This window comes from Panthera tigris, chromosome A1, assembly GCF_018350195.1.
Source record: "Panthera tigris isolate Pti1 chromosome A1, P.tigris_Pti1_mat1.1, whole genome shotgun sequence".
In the NCBI taxonomy this organism is placed as follows: Eukaryota; Metazoa; Chordata; class Mammalia; order Carnivora; family Felidae; genus Panthera; species Panthera tigris.
In genome coordinates, this window is record NC_056660.1 from 202,946,271 (window position 1) to 202,959,529 (window position 13,259).

At 38.5% G+C, this 13,259-nt stretch overlaps 1 long non-coding RNA gene across 1 annotated transcript in view; it reads right to left on the reverse strand.

The window, feature by feature from the left end:
- Positions 1–580: 580 nt before the first annotated feature.
- The window catches only part of LOC122241001, a 133,573-nt gene continuing 120,894 nt past the window's right edge, over positions 581–13,259 (reverse strand). Inside the window, exon 3 of the long non-coding RNA XR_006220893.1 lies at positions 581–728. This is a non-coding gene — a long non-coding RNA (uncharacterized LOC122241001). The remainder of the gene's footprint in view (positions 729–13,259) is intronic.

The following is a 13,259-nucleotide window of genomic DNA, read 5'->3' on the forward strand; positions in this document are numbered from 1 at the left end:
GATGGAGAGATTAAAACGCCAAGTCCAGAACTGCTCACCAAGCAAATTCACAAGGGGAGTTCTAAGAGTTCTTTGGCACTCTTGTTTCATATGGAATTAGGAGGGACGATCCCAGGCCACAAATGTAGCAATATTTTAACTCAGTGTGCAAAATTTCAAAGATAAAGCCTGAGATTGGAAGCCGTACTGAACTTTTCAAACAGTGCTTTCCTGGTAGGCTTTGTCAGGGAAAAAAATAATAATAATAATAATGATAATAATACAGGCACATATATGAGAGCTGTTGAAAGATTTCTTTATGGAGGGGGAAAATGGAGGTCATTAGGGCCATGAGAGGTAAAGGATAAAGGTGGGGGATGACAAACTCAAAAACATTTTGTTTTACATATCCCTACTCTAAATTGCAAGTTCATGCTACCTTCCATGAATATCACTTTCATAGGACAGCAAAACGGTTTTGTCGAAAACCGACCTCTGTGTTTCAGAGCCAAAATATAACATGAAGACAGAGTTGGGGATAAAGAGAAACAATCGCTTTATTGCTTTGCAAGGAAAAAGAGGGTGCAGCAGGTATGGCCTTCAAAAACCGCAAGCCCACCACCGGGAGGAAGGTGTTGGAGGGTTTCATAGAGAAATACCAGATCTAGACAGTTTCGACAGGAATTGTGTCCATGCCGCCAGCCTCATTCATCATTTCCAGGGTGGTGCCCAGTGTCTGAAACAAAAGGCTGGGGAGGGATGGGGGAGGTGTGCAGAAGAGAGGAAAAAGGGTTAAGTGCTTCGCTGAAGCATTAGTGCAGCCATTTACTTTTCATTCAACTTTGTACTTTCAGGAGGTCTCAATGGCACATACATGATCACATCTTTCTACAGTAAACACTACAGTAGTTGTGAACAATAAATCAGAAATATAAACTTCAAACTTAAAATTTTGAAAATCTGAAAGGAGTGACAATAAAAAAGAGATTAACTACAAAGGTCTGTGCTGGTCCACTAGCCCATCTCTTAAATTGTACCCTGGGGGCACCTAAGCGACTCAGTCCGTTAAGCATCAGACTCTTGCTTTTGGTTCAGGTCATGATCTCACGGTTCCTGAGTTTGAGCCCCACGTCAGGCACTGTGCTGACAGTGTGGAGCCTGCCTGGGATATTCTCTCTCTCTCTTGCCCACTTGTGCCTTCTCTCTCTCTCTCTCTCAAAATAAATACACTTTTAAAAGAAAAAAAAGGAAAGCACCCTAAGCCAGTGGTCTGGGAAACTGGATTCCACCCCATGTCAGCCACTGCCTGACTGCACCTCAGGCAAACTTCTTATGTTCTTTGGGCCTCAATTTCTCCATCAGTAAAATGAAAGAGTTGGAGTAGAGGAATTCCAGAACCAAAATACTCATAGATGTCATGGAAGTTACGCAGAGCTGCTCATGAATATCATGCCTCTGTGTCCAACTTATTTTTCAGACTAGCCCAACCCATAGCAGTTTCTCCCTCTTCCCTGTTCAGGCTACTCATTAACTCTCCCACCGCTCTCTTGGTTCAGGATTATTCAATCCCTGTAATGTCTTCTCTCTCTGTGACACTGTAAATTCCCTGAAGGTATAAAACAATTTGTTTCTAACTGCATCCCTCATTGAAATTAAGAATGTTAAGCGCATGGTAGATGCTTACACACTTTTTTTGAGGTCTTTATGAATGAATGGCTATTTGGCCCTTACTAAATATTGATTTAATTGAGGAGTCACTACTGATCACAAAAATAAGCCAAAAGAGACCACTGATTTCTAGAAAGCAGGTTCTGGTCACCAGACCAAAAACTTACCTAGGTTACATTTGTTAGGCAGAAAAAAAAAAAAAATCTTATCCCCACTTTAAAATCCCTCTGTTATCCCTGTTATGACAGAATCACAAAAGTGACTGCATATAAATTGCATCTGAAAATCTTACAGATACATAATAAACAAGTCAATGACACAAAAATCATTTGTGCCTTCATAAGTGCCTTCATAAAAATAGGAAGAAATTCTACATCTTCCTAGTCCTTATTAATATACTGTACTCATCTTCTAGTGTTTCTTGGGGTTTTGCTCTATTTTACTAATTAATATAAAAACACTTAACTCTGTTAATTGTACCCCATTTAAGATAATTTAAGCTTTCCACATCTTTTGTCACACTTTTTCTGTTTCTGTTAATTCCGCTAGTATAATTCAGCTAGTATAAATTTATTGGCCATTTTTGTTAAAAGTATCTATTGTTTTCACCATTCCCTACCACACATATACCTAACAAAAACTCTTAAGGGGATGGATATCAGAATTAGGGTGCTTATGCATTTTGCCAATATTCCTGGCCCCTGTGGCCAGGCATTCTCAGTGGTTATCATCCCAGAAAAGCGCTCTGTCCTAAGATTGGACTGGAGAAATAATTAGTTAACAACTATAGGCCAAAGCAGAAAATAAGAGGCTCTGACAGTGTAAGAGTCTTGCAACATCACAGACGAGAGCTCTCTCCCACTAGCATATGGAAAGTTTTCTTACTTGCTAATTAGACTCTACCATCCCTTTGCTCTTTCCTGCACAAACACCAATTTTATCCTACACATAACCTCAATTAGTTTTTCCTATGCTAACAGCTAAGGAGACACGATACACATTTGTCTCTCCCAGATTTTGGTTATCAGCATGTATTTGAAAGGAAACATAAAGAAAAATCATAGCCAGATCAACAGGATCAAGTCCCTAGAGAAATAAGTCACAAGGCTATATAAAGGGCCACAAATTAGGTAAGCAACAAATATGATGGCCTTATTTTGAGTGCTAGATATTCAGCCAGTGGTTAGGACTTAAAGAAATAAACATTTCCTTCACATGTGGTTTTCGGTTCCCTGTTAAAGTTTACTATCAGAGACTTTAATTTTGGCTAAAGTGTATTTTAAAATATTTGTTCATCTCATCTGGTCACAACAGAATCATTAGGAAACCCCAAACCAGTTGAGTCCATTATAAGTTGGTTGGAATCATAAACACACACACACACACACACACACACACACACACACACACACACCAGTGATTATCCCTTTTGTCGCTAGCATTTTGTGTTAGAAAGATTGTCCCTTTTCCCATACCCCTGCCTCAAAAGAACAGTTTTAATTCCAAGTGTCCCAGCTAAACAGAAACACTGATAAAGGCAGCCAAACTAAAAAGCAAGCCAACAAGAATAATGCATGGCACACACTTGCTCTTTCCTGTCCTGTGATGATTGAGTTCAGATGGACCACCATATGAAGCACGTGGTGTTTGCCAGTGAGGCTCACAGTATTCAAGCTGGAAGCCTGAACTCCAGGCAAACCAACAGGGAGAAGCGGCTGAGAGGGCCGTCACACCTGGGATGTATCTTCTGGTCTTGACTATGAGACAGAGAAATGTGGACTCGAGTAACTCAGAGTCATTGAAACAGCAGAGCTGTTAGGCCTATTTATCAGATTGACCCAAGTTTGATATGACAGAAACAGCATGTTCTGCTATTCAATGAGCCCATTGGTGTAAATACCAGTCAGGCAGCTCATGAACTCCAGTGGGGTTCTGTTTATTTTGCACGTAACAGAAGGAGATTTTTCTGACGTTTTTCCTCTGAAGTACAGAGGAAAAAAAAACTTAACCACTGAATGGACCTGACACAAAAAGAAAAGAAAGCAGTTGCTTGAAACCAAAATACATCTCTGAAAAACAGGTCATTTTAAATACTTTTTAGTGACCATCAAATGGAATCCTTTTTATGGGATTATATTTGGTTGCTGTCCTAAAAAGTATACAGTTAACTCATTATTCACTTAGAAGATGCAGCTCAAGAACAATATTAAGCAACACGATAATTCTGAGTAACTAAAACTCATACAGACTCAAAGCTGCTTAGGATTCTGTGTCTCCCTCTCTCTCCACCCCTCCCCCACTCACTCACTCTCTCTCCCGTTCTCTCTCTCTCTCTCTGTCTCTCTCAAAAATAAACATTTACCAAAATAAATGAATAAATAAAATTAAAACATTGAGTATAAAACAATCATAATTTTTAATTTATGTAAATGCATAGGAAAAAGACTTGGCATATATCCTATAGATCAGGACTGTCCAGTAGAAATATGGTGTAAGCCACAGATGTGATTTTTAATTTTATAACATCCACATTAAAACAGCAAAAAGAAACAAATGAAATTAATTTTAATAACATACTTTAACCAAATATATTTAAATATTACCACTTGAATATATAATCAATACAAAAAATGATTAATGAGATATTTTATATATTTTCATACTAAGTCCATGAAATTTGGTGTGTATTTTGCATTTATAGCACAACTTATTTCAGGCTACCATACTGGGCAGTATACCTCGAGAATGTCAGAAATGGCCAATTTCTCTTTTTATATTTATGCTTTTCTATACATTCCACTTTTATAATCAGGGGGAAAATCGGTATTTTAAAATATCTAAAGAGAGGCAGCCTGAACAGAGAAAAAATATATACCACATGGGTTTTTGAGTTGGAAACCAGGGGCAGAGGTTTCTGATTCTGTTACTTTGCAGCTGCGTTGCAAGTCTTCATCTGAGTGGGAAAAATAATACCTATTTCATTAAAACACTGAGAGTAATGACATAACTGGTGAAAAGCGCACAGCAGAATGCCTGGAAAATAGTGTCTACTTTAAGAACGTTAACTTTTTCTTAACCGTAATTTCTCTACCTAAAATTTCCCTATATATAGAACACCACTTGAACCAATGGTAAAGTTTAGATATGCTGTGAGCCCTCTGAAGGAGGGAGTTTACCGTTTTGTGGTTGAGAGTCTAGCATAGCACCTGCAACATTGGTTATATAAATTAATAAATGAATGAACAAATTAATGACATTTGGATAGGCTATTCCTTTTAAAAGCATACTCAACTAAATGAGTCCTTCATATGTCCTTCCCCTTTACGTATTAATAATTTAAAATCATCTGAAATGCAAGGTGCCTGGGTGGCTCAGTCGGTTAAGCATCTGACTTCGGCTCAGGTCACGATCTCACAGTTTGTGAGTTCAAGCCCCCACATCGGGCTCTCTGCTGTCAGCGCAGAGCCTGCTTCAGACCCTCCGTCTTCCTATCTCTGCCCGTTCCCCGCCCCCTCTCTCCCTCTCTCTCAAAAATAAAAACATTGAAGGGGCGCCTGGATGGCTCAGTCTGTTAAGTGTCCAACTTCGGCTCAAGTCATGATATCACGGTTTGTGAGTTTGAGCTCCATGTGGGGCTCTGTGCGGACAGCTCAGAGCCTGGAGCCTGCTTCGGATTCTGTGTCTCCCTCTCTCTCTGCCCCTCCCCTGCTCATGTTCTATCTCTCTCCCCGTCTCCTCAGAAATAAACATTAAAAAATTCAATAAAAACATTAAAAATAAATTTAAAAAATAAATAAAATCGTGAAATCAAAAAAAAAAAAAGGTCCCATATATTTAAGACCTCCCTAATTTGCCCATTCTTTCCTCTGTTGGCTCTTGTCACCCTCCATCCACCAGCCTCCTCTTGGGATTAGCAGTTTGACACTCTTTCTTAGAGCTTCCACAATACTTCATTTTCCTCTATTTCAGCATTTATTATGATCTATTTGACTTATTTCTGTGCATGGCTGACTCCCTCAATAGACTGAGTTCCTTGAATGCAAGCACCATGTTCCCTCCACAGTTGCTAGAACAAAGTAAGTGTTCAATACATGTCTACTCTATGTTTGAGGGTATGAATGAGTAGGACTACTAAATTGTAAGCTCCTCAAAGTTATTTCATTCATTCTGTATACCTCATTAGGCCTTTCCATCTCCATATGTGTGGAGATGATAGTCCAAGTATTAACTTGCTTCCTGCCTGTTCCCCACATTACCCTGTCCACAGGCTCACCAAATTCTTCCTCTTGGTCCCCTCCTCTGCCCAACTTCAGAACAGAATTGTCACCTACAGTGGGAAAATAGCAAAGGACTGTGCAAAATGAAAAGTTTAGATATGGAAAGGCAGGTTGAGCTACTCTGTTTTTAAAGAAATCCAACTAGAAAGGAGAAGAGAAAGTGAAGTAAGTCTACATAAACTGGAGCGGAAGGAATAATACCACCTCAATTTTTGGAGATGAAAAGGTCTGGTCAGTGAAGGGCATAGCTGTCTAATTAATGTAATGCTCTCCTTTAAATAACTGTAGCCCAATAGAACACTTGTAAGTCCTTTGTTTTTGGTTTTTTTATTTAAAAAATTTTTTTTAAGTTTATTTATTTTTGACAGAGAATGAGCATGGGGGGGAGGAGGCGGGTCGGGGCAGAGAGACAGGGAAAGAGAATCCCAAGCAGACTCATCATCAGCACAGAGCCCAAATTGGGCCTCTAACTCATGTACCATGAGATCATGACCTGAGCCAAAATCAAGAGTCGAACACTTAACTGACTGAACCACCCAGGCACCCCAACACACGTAAAGCCTTTGTATAGACAATTACACACTTGCCTTCCATGAGGGATAATATAATGGTGATATTAAAGGAAATTCTACCTCTGGCCAAAGTGGGATTACGTGAGCCAATTTGGAACTATCCCATTTATGCCTATTATACATATTCTGAATGTAAAAATGAACAAGTAAAGAAAGTTATTTTCTTCACCACTCAAACAATTTTAAACTTGTCAACCATATCATGCAGTGCAAAATAAGCTGTACAAATTCTTGGCTAATACATAGGCAAATTCAAGTTCCATAAATATGTTTTATTATGCTTTGCTGATATCTAGATATATATATTCCTCATATTTGAATCCAGCTTCATACCATTAAATTTATTTTAGACTTTCAAATTCTGTACTTCCTTAGGTTTTTTTAGGAGGGAGAGAGAAGGGGGCTGATTGGTTGGTTGGTTGGTTGGTATTTTAGAACTCCAAAGAGTTGAGTCAGTCATGTTCTTCAGTCCATAGCATATTATCCTTATCAGCCACGGAAAGCTGTTCTCTTGTTTGTTTTATTTTTCTCCTTCTTATCCATCTTCATTTTCATTTGCTTCCTTTGCACAGACATCAATTCTAGTATGTTTGAAATATGTCCTTAAATATTCATGTATGCTTATAAAATTTTTAGTGTTGTTTATGTATTTCTTCTTTTATTTATATGAATGCTAGGCTATAAATATGATTGTCTTTCAACTTTTTCAACACTGTCTTTTTAATGTCTATCCATTATCCAGCAGGAATCCATTCTAACCGCTATGCAGTATTCCATTGTATATATCTGCCATATTTTATTTATCCAATCCACCAATGATGGATACCTATACTGATAATTTCCAATTGCTATAAACCACATCAAAATAAACATCCTCAAACTGTCCATCCTGCCGGGTTATATACTTAGGAGTGGCAATGCTGATTCAAAGAGCCAAAGCAGATCTAATTTCAGTAAATAAAGGTGACAGATGTATGTGAGATTTCTGTGCCCATTTATACTTTCTATAGCACCATATAAGAATTCCTACTTCCTTGAGGCACCTGGGTGGCTCAGTCGGTCAAATATCCAACTCTTGGTTTCAGCTCGAACCATGATCTCACAGTTTCATGGGTTTAAGACCTGTGTTGGGCTCTGCAGTGGCAGTGTGGAGCCTGCTTGGTATACTCTTTCTCTCCCTCTCTCTCTGCCCCTCCCCAACTCGTGCTGTCTCCATCTCTCATAAAATAAATAAATAAACTTTAAAACAAAAAGAATTCCTACCTCCTTTTTTCATACAATATCATACCACCTGATAGTCTCCATTTTTTTAAACTTTGTCTTTGTTGTGTCTGTGAGAAGACTGTGGCTTCAGCTCCAATGTGTAAAGAGCTGGGAAGGTGTCAGCCTCATCCTTCCAAGAAGAAAGCTGGGGAAAGAAGCCCTAAAAATCAACAACTTTTCTTAGACTTATTAGAGAACTGAGGTCGTAGAGCAAACTGCTACCTCAAAAACTGGAGAGACAAGAAAATCCAGAGAGACAGATTTTCCAGGAAAATCAAGAACAGAAGCCTCTGGGACCATAAACTGGAAGGAACACTGAAACGGTTATTTTGAAATATTGCTGGAAGCTGAGGATGGACTAGCATGAGGTTGAGAAACTTCTGGAAGCCAAAGTCTTAGGAAGGCTCCACATTTTCATGGATTTTACCTCCTGGAACAGCATCAGATTCTCACAGTGAAGAGCCAAGATAGTTCCCTCATGGCTCTAATAGAGGCAGGGGAAAATTATCCCCTGTGAAATATGCCCAGAGCATTCTCCATAACCAAGGCTTATATGACAAGGGAAAGAATTTAAAAGACTTGATCAGGAAAGAATTTAAAAGGCTTTATCAGGGCCTCATCCTACCTGAGGAAGGGAATTTCCCATAATATATGCCTTTCTAGTTTTCTGTCCCACCTAAGGCTAGAAAGCAGCTATAAAGTATTGGTAAGGGTCACAGTCCAGGGGCACAGACCTGTTAAACATCTGAGACTTAACCGCAATACTATAGAACACTTCTCTTCTTCCACACCTGACCACACCCACAGCACTCCAGTATAGTAACAGTAGGGTACTGCTGAAAGAGCTGCAAGACGCAGACTCTATCTAAGAAGGGCTTTTAGGGAAGCCTAAAGACAACAGAGAATAGAAAAATAAGGATCTTGGAGGAATTTGAAGACTCTGGTACCTAAAGCCACGGCAAACATTAAATACAGCCCAACTCCTTGTCAGATTAATATAAAACCTCACATTAAGGCCTATCTACTTCAGTTCCAAATATCCAATACATCATACCCATTTTTCAATAAAAATTACAAGGCAGCTAAAGAAGAAAGAAAAAATCCAGTCCACAGAGACAAAGCAAGCATTAGAACCAAATTCAGATAAAATACACATTTGTGAATTATCATGCAGGAATTTAAAACAACTGTGTTACGTAGTTATGTTATGTTATGTTATGTTATGTTATGTTATGTTATGTTATGTGCTCTGATGGAAAAAAATAGACAACATGTAAGATCAGATGGATAGTGTATGCAGAGAGAAACTTTGAGAAAGAACCAAAGGAAATACTAGAAATCAAAAACAACGTTAAATGAAGGATATCCCTGATGGATCATCAGTAGACTGGTCATAGCCAAAGGAAAATTTAGTGACCTTAGAGACAGATGAATAGAAACTTCCCGAACTGAAATATAAAGAGAAAAAAATAATTTAGAAAACAGAACAGACCATCTAAGACCTACTGGACAATTTTAAAAGGTGTAACTCTGCCTTTCTGATGAGTATGAAGTGGTATCTCAGTATTTCTTAGGCCTTTTAAAACCTTGTCCTAACCTTCAACATGCTGGTCCCAAAGTCAACAATTCAATCATTTCAACCTGCCTGCCCCTTTCCAACTTCATTCCTTCTACCTGCTGTATTTATTTTCTCAGGCATATTGTCAGCCCTTATTCATAACCGCCACAAGACTTTGTTATCTTGCTGATGGAGCCCTATCATTATTGGATTCTAGAATTTCCACATTGCTTCAAAAACTATATTCTTTCTGAAGTGTTTTCTCTGCACATATGGAGCCTCCAAGGGACCTTTCTCTAGTCTATTGTCAAATGCTCACTAGACCTCCTTAATCCATCCGATTATAGTTTCTCTACATGTTTTGCTTTAAGCCTGAGATAGTTGGGTCCCTCGGTCTCCTTCCAGATTCATCTATAATCCATCTCCCCCACCCCCACCCCCAATAGGCCAAGGTAACTTGGAGTTTAATATGCTCAACATGGTTTCATGGCTCAAGGTAAACCTTCCATGTACACTCATGTCTGTATCTTCACCATTTACTTGCCATTAGTCTGCATATGTGAATACACAGAGGTCCTCAAACAAATTTCAGGTCTGTTTCAGAAGCATTTAGTGTGCAGTGGTTTGAATATTAAAATTTAGTTCTGGAAGGTATGGTGTATTTCAAAAAGCCTGGACTGGAAAACAGGGAATAGGATTTGTCTCTACACTCCGTCCTCACTAACTACATGAGCTTCATGAACTTCATTAATTGAGCCTCTATTTTTTCATCTTTAAAATGTGGTAATAATCTACAAAGGTTGTTAGGAAGATTATACAAAGTAAAATAATCTATATAACAGCAATTATCTAAGTGCCTGGCATACAATAAATGCTTTAAGAAATGTCTGTTTACGTTTGTTGGGATGAGCACTGGGTCTTATACACAGGGGATGGAATCTACCTCTGAAATCATTATTGCACTATATGCTAACTAACTGGATGTAAATTTAAAAAATAAATAAATAAAAATTAAAAAATAAAATAAAATATAAAAAAAGAAATGTATGTTTACATCCTTAAAAATAAGTCACAAAACTAGATAAAATAGAATTTTCAAGTGAAAAAACATTATTTAACTTTTAGCATAAATTGAATGAAAATAAAGCATTTTGGAATTTTATTTCTCACTTCAAAATTTTATAGTAGTTAACCTTCCATTTTGATTAAGCCATCAAAGAGACAGACTTTTCCACATCCCTTTAGCTTTTCCCAATATTCTGACTCTCCTAAAAGTTTATAGCATTTTTATGAGATTTTAAAGTATTACAACTAAATTTTTCATTGTTTTGGCATTCTGTGTAAACTCAGATTCATAAATTAATTGAAGCATATAATCAAAACATCCTGAAAGTGCTGGACCCACTTTTAAGCTGCTAGAAGACAGCACCTCAGAAAGGAGTTTTGTGGAGGTCAAAAGAAATAATTCTAGAATCCATATACCTACCCAGTAATTCCCTTAGAAAGCCAGAATTGAAAAGTCAAGCCAATACATTCTGTGGAGATAGTGCGAAAATTTTCAACAATCAGGGTTTTTTCCAACCATAAATAGAATCTCTTAACCAAAGTAGTAATGCTACAAAACAACAACAAAAATAAAATGAAAGAAAAAACAGAACAGTCTTCCTCTAATGCTTACAGTTAATCTAGAACAGTTTGCCACAAAGGGTTGCTATAAAATTTCCTGCATCTGGTCGATGTGGTGAGCAGGGAATTAATCCTAGGAAAGAGCCAAGAGAATGCAAAAATGTAATTCTAACTGCAATACTTAGCATTGCTTGATCTTTCACATCACTGGAAAAGACCAAACAGCTCTCTGTCACACCCTTGCAGGGGACCCAGTCTGGAAGCCCAAGCTGATGGCAGAGTCTGCTGATCATAATTGGAATGATTTTCAGCCAGGACTCACATTTCTACAGAATGGACTGCTCTGATCATCACAAATTCACCCCACCATCACTTCCTTCAGATTCCTCTTATATAGCAAAGCTTATCTAGACTGTATGGAGATAATATTTTTTTTCAGGCATTCAAGACAGTTGAAGAGCTTAAGGATTTCTCGGGGAAAAAAAAGATTTTTAATTTTGTCTATTCAACTTTTAACTAATGGATTAAATACAATACAATGTATTAAATACAATAGGATTTTTTTTCCTCCAATACCCTAGCTTAAACCCAGGCCATAGGCACTACCTTTGGTACAAAATACTGAGTGGCCTGTGTGGGGTGACTTAAGAATTTCTGTGAAAACCAGTACCCTACGTGTAAAGGAAATGTCACCCCCGAAGAGCCACTCTCCCTTACCTCTTTTGCAATGCAAACATTCCTAAGACAGCTAAGATAGAGTCACTACACAGCCCAGTGGATGAATTCATCAGACTCTTTTCCTCCCTGAGTGAAACAGCTAACGCTGACCATTAGAAGTTAAAGGCACCAAAGATAACAGTAAGACACATCAAAGACCCTTCCATCATCTTCCCAAACTGTATTCAGCTGGGCACCTCAGACCCTCCAAACTTCCACATTTTTTTCTGACTCGGGGTTGTCCCCAGTTCAGCCACTACATGGCCATTGCTCGTACTCTTTTCCTGCAAGGTCTGGAACAGAGTACCCTTCTTCATCTCATACTTGAGTGCTAACAGATTGCAGAACTTGATTATTGTGGACTTTACCTTATTATTTAATAATAAAAAAAATCCTTAGAGGTGACATTGATAAAGTGGGATAACAGTTAAATTAAAGGCCTTGTCTTACCAATATTCTACGCAAAAGGAGAGTTCAGACAAATGTTTGTAATAGGTTATTCATTTGGAAGTAATGCCAAGGACCAGTAAAAATGGAGCAGGGAGAATGAGGAAATGAGGAAAAGCCAATCATTACCAAAGGAATCATTACCCAAGGTCACTGCTGATAACTGGGACAACAAAGCGTGTTCCCACTTTGCAACCTCTAAAAAGCCTGTAAGATGCCGCCAGAATTGTCCACCCAAGAATGGACGAGAAGTATTTATCTGTTGTCTCCTACAAGTCATGAGTTAAGGTAGCCCTCATGAGAGTGTTAATGCCCCCATACTTCTGAGCAGCATGTGCAACCTCGGAGCAGCCCAGAACAGAAAACGAAAGAACTATAAAGCCCTTAATGCAAGGCACTACCACTGTGATTTAAATTTGAAGCTTGCACAGAACTGTTATCATCTGCTATGCCTGAAAGCAAAGATGAAGTGAAAAAGATGCACAGCAGAGGTGTCTGATACAGCACAAATCTGATAACGATGGAGAAAATTGAATTCTACCAACTCATAATAGAATTTTGTTTACCAAATGAAATACTGGCCTTGATGCTATAATACATTAGCCCATCCTAAGCCTCTAACTAGGGTTTAACCGACCATGAACAAGTAAGCCTCTAACTAGGGTTTAACCGACAATGAACAAGTTGCCTTAAAAATTACATAGTCAGAGGGGTTGACATCAGCAAGATGGTAGAATAGAAAGCCCCAAACCCTTCCTCTCCTACAGAAATAGTGCCTCAAAAACAATACACAGACCAATTTTCTTTATGAGAAATACACAAAGCAGTTAAGAGGCTCCTACACCCTAAGCCAGCATGAAACCAACTGCATTCAAGTATGAAAATTCATGGTACTCTCTGACCATAATCCCTCCCCCTGGCACAGAACCCCATGTCGGGCTCTGTGCTGACAGCTCAGAGCCTGGACCCCACTTCAGATTCTGTGTCTCCCTCTCTCTCTGACCCTCCCCAGCTCACAATCTCTCTCTCTCTCTCTCTCTCTCTCTCTCTCTCTCTCTCTCTCTCTCTCTCTCAAAAATAAATAAACATTAACAACACCAACAAAAAAAATAGTGTGGTACTAGCATAGAGGCAGACACAGAGACCAATAGA